The 13,399-nt window shown below is 42.5% G+C and overlaps 1 protein-coding gene across 2 annotated transcripts in view; it reads right to left on the bottom strand.

Moving 5' to 3' along the window:
• The window catches only part of HPCAL1 (hippocalcin like 1), a 158,792-nt gene that overhangs the window by 78,015 nt on the left and 67,378 nt on the right, over nucleotides 1-13,399 (bottom strand). For both annotated transcript variants that reach the window (XM_029072478.2, XM_029072489.2), the window contains exon 2: nucleotides 3,520-3,631. The gene's annotated coding sequence lies outside the window, so the exon portion shown is untranslated. The remainder of the gene's footprint in view (nucleotides 1-3,519; nucleotides 3,632-13,399) is intronic.

Below are 13,399 nucleotides of genomic sequence, written 5' to 3'. Positions count from 1 at the left end.
TGCCATTGTTTTTACGAGATGTTCTTCCCCTTGACGCTGTTTATTGCCATTGTTCTCGTCTGTCCGTCTCCCCCGATTAGACCGTAAGCCCGTCAAACGGCAGGGACTGTCTCTATCTGTTGCCGACTTGTTCATCCCAAGCGCTTAGTACAGTGCTCTGCACATAGTAAGCGCTCAATAAATACTATTGAATGAATGAATATTTATTTGTATTGATGTCTGTCTCCCCTCATCTAGACTGTAAGGGAATGTGTGTGGGCAGGGAATGTGCCTGTTTATTGTTGTATTGTACTCTCCCAAGCACTTAGAACAGTAGTCTGCACACAGTAAGTGCTCAATAAATACGACTGAATGAATGAATGAATGAATGAATTAATGAATGAAAGAAAAGCCTCAAAAGGGATTGGGAGAAAGAAAATCATGAATTCTCTGAAATTCCTCCCACCACTGGGGCAGAGAAGACAATCTAGTGGGTCAAACACTACTTTGAGGTCACATTCATTTAATCAAAATCTGTCTTGCCCTACTTTACAATCCAAGGACTCCCTTCAATCCCACACTCCTCTCTCCGTATTCCTTTTAGGGACACATCAGGTACACACATGACCACCCATTTAAAAATAAACCCTTTAACCTTAGATGAGAACAATTTTGGATGGGCCACCCTAAATGAGCATTCCAGAACATGTGCGCACGTGTGTGTGTGTGTGTGTTTATGCATTCAAGACCAGGCAGGAAGAAACTTAATAAGAATAATCAGAATTAGATTCTTCTCCTGAGTTTCCCAAGAACTAGTAACGTTGGAGGTATTTTAATCTTTGGTCACTGGCCTGTTTGGTAAATTCCTTTTCAATTGACAAACAACTGCTTACTAGTTTCCTTGCTTTCTTAAACTTAAAGAAAAGCTCCCGCTACAAAATAAGTTAATTTCTTTGAAATAATGAACATCAGATAGTATTAAGGGCGGTGCTGCTCCAAGCATTATTCAGAGCCACGCTGGAAATGATCCCTACCCTCAAGGGGTTCGTGTTCTAAAAGGGATAAATTGAGGATGAGCCTCCTGAAAATATTTGCACACAAAAGACTATATCACAAGAATAAAACAATGAATAAATATTTACACTATACAGACACCGTGGTGTTCCTGGTATTGGTGATGTGGAATGTGGGAGTTTCTTATGCAAGGGGAAGGAAGGTGTGGAAGAAGAGAAGACATTTTTCTCTATACTCTATATTTTCATGGAGGAAGAGACATTTCAGGAAAACCTGGAAGGAGGAAAATCTTGGTAAATGTGGATGGGGAAAATTGTCCTAGCTGAAGGAGTCACTGAGGAGAAGGGAGGAAAAAAATGTACCCAAATCAAATAGGATCATAACCTAAGAAAAAAGAGCAAGTGAGATTCTGAAGGAGAAAAACAAACAAATCCTTTCAAGCAAATGTACTTACTGAGGGCTTACTGTGTGCAGAGCGCTATACTAAGTGCTTGGGAGAGTACAATGCAACAGAGTTAGCAGACAAATTCCCTGCCACAATGAGCTTACAGTCCTTAGTAACATTTTCATGTATCTTTTTGACAAAAGCAGGACCTATTTGCAGTTCAAGCCATGAAAAGGGGACTGCCATTTCTTCCTAGAGTCGCAACAGACCTGTTAATAATAATAATAATAATTATGGTATTTGTTCAGCACTTAACTATGTGCCAAGCACTGTACTAAGCGCTGGGGTGAATACAAGCAGATCGGGTTGGACACAGTCCACGTCCCATGTGGGGCTCACAGTCTCAACGTGATGCCCTCTGATCAGTGAAATCTGTCCTCTTGGGTCTTCCTATGCCCTGTCTCCCCTAAACATAATGGCAATTTAGCCTCACATTATCGAAAAACAAGCCAGCGGGTGCCTGTTAAAGGAGTCTTCTCAGAAAAATGACAGCATTCAACACTGTAACGCCTTTGGATAATATAGTCTTACCGCCCATCGAATCAGCCAGTGGTATTTATTGAGTCCTTACTGTGTGCAGATCACTGTACTAAGCATGTGGGAGAATATTACACAACGGAGTTGGTAGGCACATTAGTTCCATCACGGAATGGGAAGCAGACAGAAACATCTCCAATGTGCCTTTCCTATTTTTTTTAGCTAATCTCACTAATCTAAGGCCATGCTAAATCCAGTGACTTTCAATTCCTACTCAGGTACGTAGGCCCCAATCCTCAAATCTAATACAAATTCTTTGCCACTCTTCGGAATGCACTTTGGGATTCAACATCATTGACATAATACACTCCATATCTGGATATAAACCACCTATCTAGGTGGCTTCTTAAGAGTCCTTTAGGGGTTGTTCCAAGAAACTATGTGAGGAGAAATGATCAAATATGAGGCTTGATTCCATATAGATGAACCACCAAATCCTGTCAATTCTTCTTTCACAACATCTCTAAAATCTGCCCTTCCCTCTCCATTCAAACTGTTAATACACTGTTGATCCAAACACTTATTTCCCACCTTGACTATTGCACCAGTTCCCTCGCTGACTTCCCTGCCTCCTGTCTCTCCCCTTTCCAGTTCACACTTCACTCTGCTGCCTGGATCATTTTCTAAAAAACTGTTGAGTCCCGCTCCTCAAAAAATCACTGACTGTTGCGCTCCAACTGTACTGAAAGCTCACCTCCTCCAGGAGGTCTTCCGAGACTGAGACCCCCCTTTTCCCCGTTCCTCCTCCCCACCCCATCGCCAACTCCCTCCGCTCTACCGCCCCCCACCCCATAGCACTTGTGCATATATGTACATATAGTAAGCGCTTAACAAATACCAACATTATTATTATATCTATTCTATTTATTTTATTAATGATGTGTATTTATCTACATTCTATTTATTTATATTGATGCTATTGATGCCATTGATCCCCATTTTACAGGTGTGGTAAGTGAGGCACAGAGAAGTGCAGTGACTTGTCCAAGGTCACACAACAGACAAATGGAGAAGCCCACGTCCACTGACTCCGAAGTCTGGGCTCTTGCCACTGGGTCATGCTGCTTCGAACACAAGTGAGGTCACACCGAGACCAAATCCACCAAATTAAAGCTACTCGGAGAAGCAGCGTGACTCAGTGGAAAGAGCAGGGGTTTGGGAGTCAGGTCATAGGTTCTAATCCCAGCTCTGCCACTTGTCAGCTGTGTGACTTTGGGCAAGTCATTTAACTTCTCTGTGCCTCAGTTCCCTCATCTGTAAAATGGGGATTAAGATTGTGAGACCCACATGGGACAACCTGATCACCTTGTATCCCCCCAGAGCTTAGAACAGTGCTTTGCACATAGTAAGTGCTTAACAAATACCATCACTATTACTAGAATCACTACTACAAAATAAAATCTCTCATTTCCACTCTCTACCAGCCCCTTTATGCCATTTCTCATGTCTACATGTTAAGAAAGGCCATTTGTAACTCCATGGTGAATGATCCCTCCCATGTGACTAGAGTCACATGGCTCTGCTTCCCAAAGTGTATCACTTACCTTAAAACAGTAATTTCACAAGATGCAGTCAGATGTCAATCAGTATCTCATCCCCAACACAACCGGCAGCCACTTTTTTTAAAAAATCTTGTTCTTCAAAGTGTCAGGGTCCCTAGTACAAGTAAGAAAAGTAATTCCAGTTACTATACAGGAGTGAAAAGTTGATTAACAAAACATCTAATAGCATTTTACACCAAAAAAAACCCATTATAGGTAGCAAGACCTAATGAAAACAGCATGAGTCTGGGAATCACAAGGCCTGGGTTGTGGTCTTAGCTCTTGCCTTTTACCCCTAAGTGATAGTGGGAAAGTCACTGAATCATAGCTACTGAATCTACTGTACTCTTCCAAGTGCTTGACATAGTGCTTGACACAGAGTAAGCACTCAAAAAATACTACTGATTGACTTACCCTCTTTGTGCCTCAGTTTCCATTAAATTGGGAAAGATATCTAATTGTGGTATTTGCGGTATGTGCCAAGCACTGAACTAAGAGCTGTTCTAATTACAATATAAGCAGTTGGACACAATCTCTGATCAACACGGGGCTCACAGTCTGAAGAGGAGGGAAAGCAAACATCTTGCCTTTATTTTGACACACGAGGAAACTTCGGCTCAAAGAAGTCAAGTGACTTTGCCAAGATCAGAAAGTAGTTCGGCTTAGTGGAAAGAGCACAGTCTGTGAGTTAGAGAACTTGGGTTCTAATCCTGAACTCCATCACTTGTCTGCTGTGTGATCTAGAACCATTCATCTGTGTCTCAATTTCCTCCTCTGTAAAATGGAAATTAAATCCTCCTCTCCCCCACTTAGAATTGAGCTTCATGTGGACCAGGGACTGCATACAAACTGATTATCTTGTATCTACTTCAGAGCTTAGGACAGCATTTGACACAGGGTCACATTTTCTCCAAGACCTTCCCCGATTAAGCCCTCTTTTCCGTCTCCCTCTTCCTTTTGCGTCAGCTATGCACTTGGATCTGTGCCCATTGGGCATTTCCCAAAGCACTTTTGTACACATTTATAAGTTATTTATTTATAATAATGGCTGTCGTCTTCTCTAAACTGTAAGTTCATTGTGGACAGAGAACTTGTCTACTGACTCTCTTGAATCATACTCTCCCAAGCGCTTACTACAGTGCTCTGCACACTGTAAGCGCCCAATAACCGCCACTGATTGATAGTAGCACTGAAAAAAAATCCATAATTATAATAATTATAAGCTACAGGCTAACGAAGAAACTGGAATGAGAACCCAAGTCTCCTGACTCTCAAACCCCTTCCCTTTCTACTACGACAAATGTTCTCATTACCTCAAACTGTGAATCCCCTGCAAGACAGACTGCTTTGAGACTATTATCTAGTATCTACCCCAATGCCTAGCTCAGTGCTTGGCATATTCTGTCGTCTTACGCTGTCAAGTCGTTTCTGACTCATAGCGACACCACAGACACATCTCTCCCGTAATGCCCCGCTCTCCGCCTGCAATCATTCTGGTAGCATATCCATAGAGTTTTCTTGGTAAAAATACGAATGGTTTACTATTGCCGCCTTCCACACAGTAAACTTGAGTCTTCGCCCTCGACTGTCTCCCATGCCACTACTGCCCTGCATGGGTGAGTTTTGACTTGTAGCAGATTGCTAGTCACTGCCCAAGCTAGGAATGGATTGGGTAGGCCTCTGCTTGACTCTCCCTCCCATAGCCAAGACTGGTAGAGTACTGGAAACTTTCCAGGTGCAACCCTGAGAAGGGAGCTTGGCATATAATAAATGCTTGACACAACAATAATAATAAAAATAATAAAATGAAGTCCCTATTAAAGATTATATAGGCTGTCCACCTCAAAGCTACACTAGTAAAGATCAAGGCCTGCAACTGGTACGGTGGAAAGAACGGTGAATAGGGGAACACCTGTTGGGGCTAGGCCATTTAGTGGTGAAAATTTCTGATCGAAGAAACAACCAGGGTCCTCTGTGAGGAATCCCAAAAGAAATGGCTAGCTAATATCAGCGGCAAAGATCGCAGGGAATACCAAGGCAATGGTCTTCTGGGCTGTGTTGCCACAGTGGCACTAGACCATAACCACTTTGGCCATAAACTGATTTGGCACGTAACAAAGCTCTGCAAAAACTTTGCAATATGTAGCATCCCTGCCCCCCTGGGTGTTCACTGCATTTCATGCCCCAGAAGGGAAGCTGCATGGCCTAGTGGATAGAGCACAGGCCTGGGAGTCGGAAAGACCTGGATTCTAATCTTCACTCTGCCGTCCGTCTGCCGCCCAAGTGACCTTGGGCAAGTCATTTCACTTCTCTGGGCCTCGGTTCCCTCATCTGTAAAATGAGGAATAAGGCTGTGAGCCCCACGTGGGACAGGGACAGTGTCCAATTGGATAAACTGGTATCTACCCCAGAGCTTAATACAGTGCCTAGCACACAGTAAGCATTTAACAAATATCATAAAAAAAAAGGAGGGACACAATTAATAGGGGTGAGAGAGTGCAATTTCTACTCTATGTCATTGTAATCAATTCCTTGGTCCTGAAATCTCTAGATCAGACACTCACTTCATCACCATCACTAGTAATAATAAAAATAATGGCATTTTGTTAAGCACTTACTATGTGCCAAGCACTGTTCTAAGCGCCGGGGAGGATACAAGGTGATCAGGTTGTCTCACATGGGGCTCAGTCTTAATGCCCCTTTTACAGATGAGATAACTGAGACACAGAGAAGTGAAGTGATTTGCCCAAAGTCACACAGCTGACAAATGGTGGAGCGGGAATTAGAACCTATGACCTCTGACTCCCAAGCCCGTTTCCCTTCCACTGAGCCATGCTTTTATCACTTGGTCTAGTGAATAGAGAACAGGGTTGGGAATTAAAAGGAACTGGGTTTTAATCCCAGACCCATCACTTGCCTGCTGTGTGACCTTGGACAGATCACTTAATTTCTCTATGCCTCGATTACCTCATCTGTGAGCCCCATGTGGGATATGGCAGCATGGCTTAATGGAAAGAGCACGGGCTTGGGAGTCAGAGGTCGTGGCTTCTAATCCCGACCCCGCCACTCTGGGCAAGTCACTTAACTTCTATCTGCCTCAGTTACCTCATCTGTAAAATGGGGATTAAAACTGTAAACCCCATGTGGGACAAACTGATTACCCTGTAACTACCCTAGCGCTTAGAACAGTGCTTGGCACATAGTCAGCACTTAAATACCATCATTATTTTCAGTGCTTGGAACAGTGCTTGGCACACAGTAAGCGCTTAACAAATGCCATCATTATTATATGGACTGTGCCCAAGCTTCTGTCTACGCTGTGCTTAGTACAGTGCCAAGGCTAGAGCCCAAGGTCTTAGACCTTCTTCACATTGGTCCCATGTGAAGCACTGTCATGTATGAGGTCTTTCATAACAGTGGCATTAAGCATCCCAATTTATCTGACTAAAAAGTTGTTACACACATGCTTGGCCATTTAAAAGCACACCCCAAAAAATGTCTCACAGAAAATTTAATTTCTTCTTCAAATAGGCTGGTTTCTCTTACTTTCTCACATTCTTCATCCGTGATCGATTGTATTTATTGACTACTTAATGTTTACGGAACACTCTACTGAGCACTTGGGACTGAACAATATAAACAGTATTGGTAAATATGTTCTCTGCCCAAAATTAACTTCAAGTCTAGAGAGAGCTTAAAGAAACATGAAGAGTGTTTTGCCTTGATCTGCCTTTTTATGAATTTCCATACCCCTTTGTTGTCTTGGTTTTGATGCCAACTGATAGAAAATTGGAACATAATGTACAGTAGTTACTACCAGCCCACTTTTGCTTCCAGCACTCACTTTCTGAACCCCTGATTTATAAAACCTTCACTGAACCGAAGGAGAAAAATTACCCTATCCTTTTCCTTCGACCCTGTTATTACCCTGGATTGTTTAATAATAATAATAATAATAATAATAATAGTATTTTTAAGTGCTTACTATCTGCCTATAGATAGAAGCAAATCAGGTTGGACGCAGTCCCTGTCCCACAAAGGGCTCACAGTCTTCATCCCCATTTTACAGATAAAACTGTAATCGAGGCACAGAGAAGTGAAGTATCTTGCCCAAAGCTACACGGCAGACAAGTGGTGGAGTCAGGATTAGAACCCATGATCTTCCAGGCCTGAGTTCTATCCCTGTGCCATGCTGCTCCTCATACCTACTTACCCTTACCCACTTCTTTTATTTAGACAATTATCCATTCAGAGAGACACCACTGAGAAACCCTAGAACTAAGCTTTTCTAATAAACAATCTGAATAGCCTATGAATGGAAGTCATTAAAGTCTCTACTTTCTGTTATCTTACACTTTCATCTCACCTCCACCTTATTTCCCTTTGCCAAAATGTAAACCTGTCTTTTGGTTGGTGAATCCATCCTTCAGCCCCGATTAAGTGCAGTCCAAAATGTACAATAAACACTGGGCATCTCTTAAAGAGCTCCACATGAAAACTTGCCAAACTTGCATTTGCACAAGAAAATGTGTCTTAAAGACTTTTTAGGTAGCAATTATAAACTTCGATACCCTTGAAATGTATCTGCAAGTTGGCTGTTCTGAAAGTGGATGCATCCTCTTAAGGAAAAAATCACCTGGCCTGAAATGTTAGAATCGGCTGAGAAACTTTAACTCTAGTTCCAGGCCAGAGGAAGGATGCAAGCAAAGGGGTCAGCAAGAAAACATACGTGATCAAAGCTCAGGTCGGAGGTCGGCATTAGAGGAGCAAAGTATGTGGGCTGGGTTGTATTAGGAAATCAGCAAGGTAAGGTAGGAGGAAGCAAGCTAATTGAGTGCTTTAAAGGTAAGGGTATGGAGTTTCTTTTTTACGTAGAGACGAATGGACAACACTGAGGGTGAGGAGACGTGGACTGAATGATTCCCTGCCCTCAAGGAGTTTGCAGTCTACTGGGGAAAACACACTCTAAAATAATTTACAGGGAGGCTAAAGGTGAAGGATATGTTTTCATGAGTTAGTGCTTTAAGACTAAGTTCATTGTGAGAAGGAACCGCGTCTACCAGCTCTGTTATACTGTGTTCTCCCAAGCGCTTAATACAGTGCTCTGCACACTGTAAACACTCAATAAATTCCATGGATGATGATGATGATGATATCAGGATGTATAAAAAAGGTACTATGGGAGGTCAGAACTGCCCTAGTGTTTAGGAAGATCAGAAGTGCTGAAATAGCAGTTAGAGGCACATAACCTGGGGAGAATAGGAATTAATCAGGAGCCCTCCTCCCCCCCCAGGAGGAAGGGTAATTTTAAAAGTGCTCTGAAGATAAGGAGAGCTGTGATCTGTGTGATTTCAGGTGGAAGGGAATTCCAGGAAGGGGAAAAGCCATGAAAGATAAATCAGCATCAGGAGAGATGAGAAGGCACAGTGAACAGACTATCTTGAGGGGTTTGAAGGGTGTAAGTTGAGGTGTAGCTGGAGAAGAGAGTAGATAAATACGAAGAGAGAGAACTCAATAAATGCCTAAAAGGCAAAGATCAGGAGTCACAGCTTGGTGAAAAGAACTCATTCAGCAAAGTTTGTTTGTCTTTTTTGTACCAAAAGTGAATGTTTGAAGCTATCCAATAACAGTGATTTAATAACTTGAAATCCAACCACCCTCCCATGATTCATTTCCCTAAGAACTGTGTTTGACCTGACTTGAGTGCAGATGGGTTTTTTCACTTCCACTGGCAAGCAAAATGTAAATCCCTCGGACACTTCTACCTGTCACTCTGAAGGTCAGTTTATTTTTTTGCTCCTCTTTGCTCCACTCGGCAGGCATCCCCTTCCTGCCACATACCACAGAAAGGATCACCTATTGCCCTCCCCACAACTAGCAAAGCCTCATCCCTGCTCTCTGCTCCATCTTTGTGGGCTCTGGATCTTATAGGCTGGAGAGGAATCGCAATATGCCTATCTATAAATTATATACAACAAATTATATTAATGTTCTTCTCCCTCTCTTGACTGCAAGCTCCGGGTGGGCAGGAAATGTGTCTACCAACTCTCTTGTACTGTACTGAGAGTATAGTGCTCTGCACACAGTAAACATGCAATAAATACCATCGATTGATTGATGCAGGGGAGAAACAAGGGTGTGTAGAATAACTTTAAAGCCTGGGTGAGTTTTGAGGTGCAGGGCCAGCATAGTGAGAGGGGAGAAAGCTGTGTTTGGGGCATCAGCAGGGTGGTGACAGGAGGCTCGGGAGCTGAGAGAACAGAAATTTAGGAGAGAGGTGGGAGGGCAGGTGAATAAAGGGAAAAGACCTTTTGGGGGCCAGGTGAAAGAATGACGGGCTGACAATTACATTATGCGTACTGGCAATGGCTAGTGAATTCACCCAGCTGGGAAAACCTCCAGCACTCTCTCATCTCAGCCTCAGTCCATAGAACTCAGCCTGCATGGGCTCCTCTATTAAAGAAAAAATTATGAAGGTGGGTTCCCCATTAACTCTCTTGCTAATAAACATTCCCATTTTTCATTCCACACCATGGAAATCCTTCTCAAAAGTATTTTTTTTTTACAATAGCAAAAATAAAATCCAAAGTAAAAACCACAAGTGTGACCATTCGTCCCCTTTTTTAATGGTATTTAAGAGCCTACTATGTGCCAGGCACTACTAAACTCTGGGGTGGACACAAGCTATTCAGGTTGGACACAGTTCATGTCCCATTTGGGGCTCAATCTTAATCCCCTTTTTATAGATGAGGGAACTGAGGCACAGATAAGTTAAGTCAGGGTCACACAGTAGACAAGTAGTGGAATCAGGATTAGAACCCAGGTCCTTCTGACTCCCAGGCCCACACTCTAACTACTTTTATACTCCCATGATTCCAAGCTCTATCCTGCTTCTAATTTCCCTTTAAAAGTTCATTCCAAATTTACACAAATGGCTGGAAAATGTGCCAGAAGTACAAAATTTTTCTAGTTGATACATAATAAAGCACTAAAGCATTTTAAAAATTACAATAGTAGTAAATCAGTAGAACATTTTAAAAATAAATTCATCTACTTAGATTTTTGGGAGAAAAAGCACTTGTTCATTTGAAAGGTGTTTTCACTGCTACATTAAAGTTTATACTTGAGAACTCCATTTAATCCACAGTTTTCTAAGGTGCTAATCAAAGCATGTGGCAGCAGTAGATTACAAAAGATCAAGCAGTTTAAGAAAATTTCATTTCACTGAACATTTAATATCGATTGTACCTCCATTAATTCTCATGTGACAAGGTTGCTAAGGAATTTATGATACCCCCCCCCTTGTAAATATTGTTATCTACCTTCACCAAAGGGGAAGCCACTATAACAAAGGCTTTGTTCAGTTCACATTCCAAACTACAGATGGTGATTAGGAACAGTTAAAATCGAGCCAATGCCAAAAAAATGCTCTAGATATGTTGTGAAGTGCTGGTGAAGGAAAGCCAAGATGTTTCGAAGATTGTGTAGATGTCTAGATGAGGGGGCATATGGTGTATATATCATTCCAGTTAAAGAGAGGTCTCTTTATCTGTATCCTTTAAGAACTGGATTCTCAACCCAGCACTGCCAACCCCACAGCACTTATGAACACACCCCTATATTCTGCCACTTCTGGTATGTGTAATTTCAAAATCTGTCTCCCCTGACTAGACTGTAAGGTCTGTGTGTTTGTAGTGCTCTTCATGCAGTAAGTGATCAACAGATGTCATTAATTGATTGATTAGTATACACAGTTTCTATCCTAACTGAAGGCCCTACAAACGAAGATGAGAGAGGTCTTTCTCCACCCATTAAGAACTCAAGGAAGGTGAGCAATGAACGATCAATAACTCCTTTAATTTTTATGTCCACTCCCCTCAGGCCGAGAAGATACAGTAATTGTAGAAGCATCTGAATGACAGAAGAAAGGGATAGAGAGCACAATGTCAACAGATGGCCTCTGAAGCTAGAGGAGGCAAGCTGGTTGCTCTGTTACCATGGGTTGGAGTCGCTCACTTATTCAATCATATTTACTGAGCACTTACTGTGTGCAGAGCACTGTATTAAGCGTTTATGCGTAGCTCTCCAACCGGATGCCATAGAGCAAGGTCCTCTATGCAAGTTCTCATGGGCACAGAGCAGTCTTAACAACAACAATAATAATTAATAATAACTGTGGTATTTGTTAAGCATTTACTAAGTGCCAGGCACTGCACTACAGGCTCGGGGGAATACAAGCAAATCAGATTGGATGCAGTCCTTGTCCCACGTGGGGCTCAACTCTCTGGAGTCATCCTTGGAATTAAGCTGGATAGCCTGGGGGATTTTACCTGGGACTTGGAGAGTATTCCTTACAGGAACCATGAAGATAAGCTGATTTCCAAATGGCCAGAATGGATTTTTATGTCTTGTCAACTCTTCGCTGATACTGCAGGGATCTACTGAAGCAGCGTGGCTCAGTGGAAAGAGCACGGGCTTTGGAGTCAGAGGTCATGGGTTCAAATCCCGCCTCGACCACTTGTCAGCTGTGTGACTTTGGGCAAGTCACTTAACTTCTTGGTGCCTCAGTTACCTCATCTGTAAAATGGGGATTAAGACTGTGAGCCCCAAGTGGGACAACCTGATTTCCCTGTGGCTACCCCAGCGCTTAGAACAGTGCTTGGCACATAGTAAGCGCTTAACAAATACCAACATTATTATTACTGAACACGCAGCCAGAAGCTGGTTGTTCAGATTAACGGGACACTACTCATTTGAGACTATTTATTATTCATGGCATTGGTTAAGCACCTCCTATGTGTCAAGCACCATTCTAAGCTCTGTTCCATGTTAAAGAGTAACAGATTAACACTGACATTTTCTGGCTAGAGAGACCCCCCAAACAGCTGCTTACCTAACCGCTACTATAGCTGCTGCTTCTATGAAGAAAGTAGAAAATCCTTTCAAAGGGAGAATCAATCTATCCATCTATCAGCTATCACTGAGGAAGAAGTTCTGACTCAAAAACTACTCGTTTTGTGCTTGCACTCAATTTACAGCAATTTCATAAAGGTTTCACACATAACATTTCTTCTTAGTGGAATAAACCGCTTGGAGGAACACAGCAAAATCCAAATTCTGAAATTGGTAAACAAGAGTGGTACTTAAACGACACTACAGTCAGGAAGAGTTCACGAATGAATGGATGGGAGGGAAGGAGAGCATCTGCTCAAGAACGCTAGTGAGCCACGCAATCTACCTGTATTTCTTAGAGCCCTGGGGCCGCTGAACTACTTTGGAGCCCAGCTTGGCTGACCACGGATTGAGCTTTAGGAATGGGGATCGTGTCCCTGAACCCCAAACCTGGGCAAGTCTTCTATTTCTGGGAGTCAAAGGTGGGGCAAGAAAGTGAAGATCTAGTGTCATGGTAACCACACTTGCCGGACACTACCGGGGTGTGTGTGCAAGCTGATTCAGGCACAGCTCCACCATGAATTCCTCCCACATAGACTTCACTTCCAACTCCAGCTTTCTCCATTCTATAGACTAAATTTAAGAAGGTTTGCCAAAAAATATACATACTAAAGTGTCAGATTAAACTAAAGGTTTTTCACATTTTTTATTGTTATTATTGTACTTCTTAGGTGCTTACTATGTGTCAAGCATTATTCTAAGAGCTGGGATAGAATCAAGTTAATTAGGTTGGACACAGTCCCTGTCCCACATAGGGCTTGCAGTCTAAGAAAGAGGGGGAACAAGCATTGAATCCCCATTTTACAGGTGAGGAAACAGACACATAAAAGTTCAGTGACTTGACCAAGATCACACAGCAGGCAACTAGCAGAGCTGGGATTACAACCCAGGTCCTCTAACTCCTGGGCCTGTGCTCTTTCTTCTAGGCTGC

The sequence above is a fragment of the Ornithorhynchus anatinus genome, chromosome 1 (assembly GCF_004115215.2).
Source record: "Ornithorhynchus anatinus isolate Pmale09 chromosome 1, mOrnAna1.pri.v4, whole genome shotgun sequence".
Classification (NCBI taxonomy): domain Eukaryota; kingdom Metazoa; phylum Chordata; class Mammalia; order Monotremata; family Ornithorhynchidae; genus Ornithorhynchus; species Ornithorhynchus anatinus.
The sequence above is the reverse complement of the archived record's forward strand: the minus strand, read 5'-3'. Positions and strand labels throughout refer to the sequence as shown.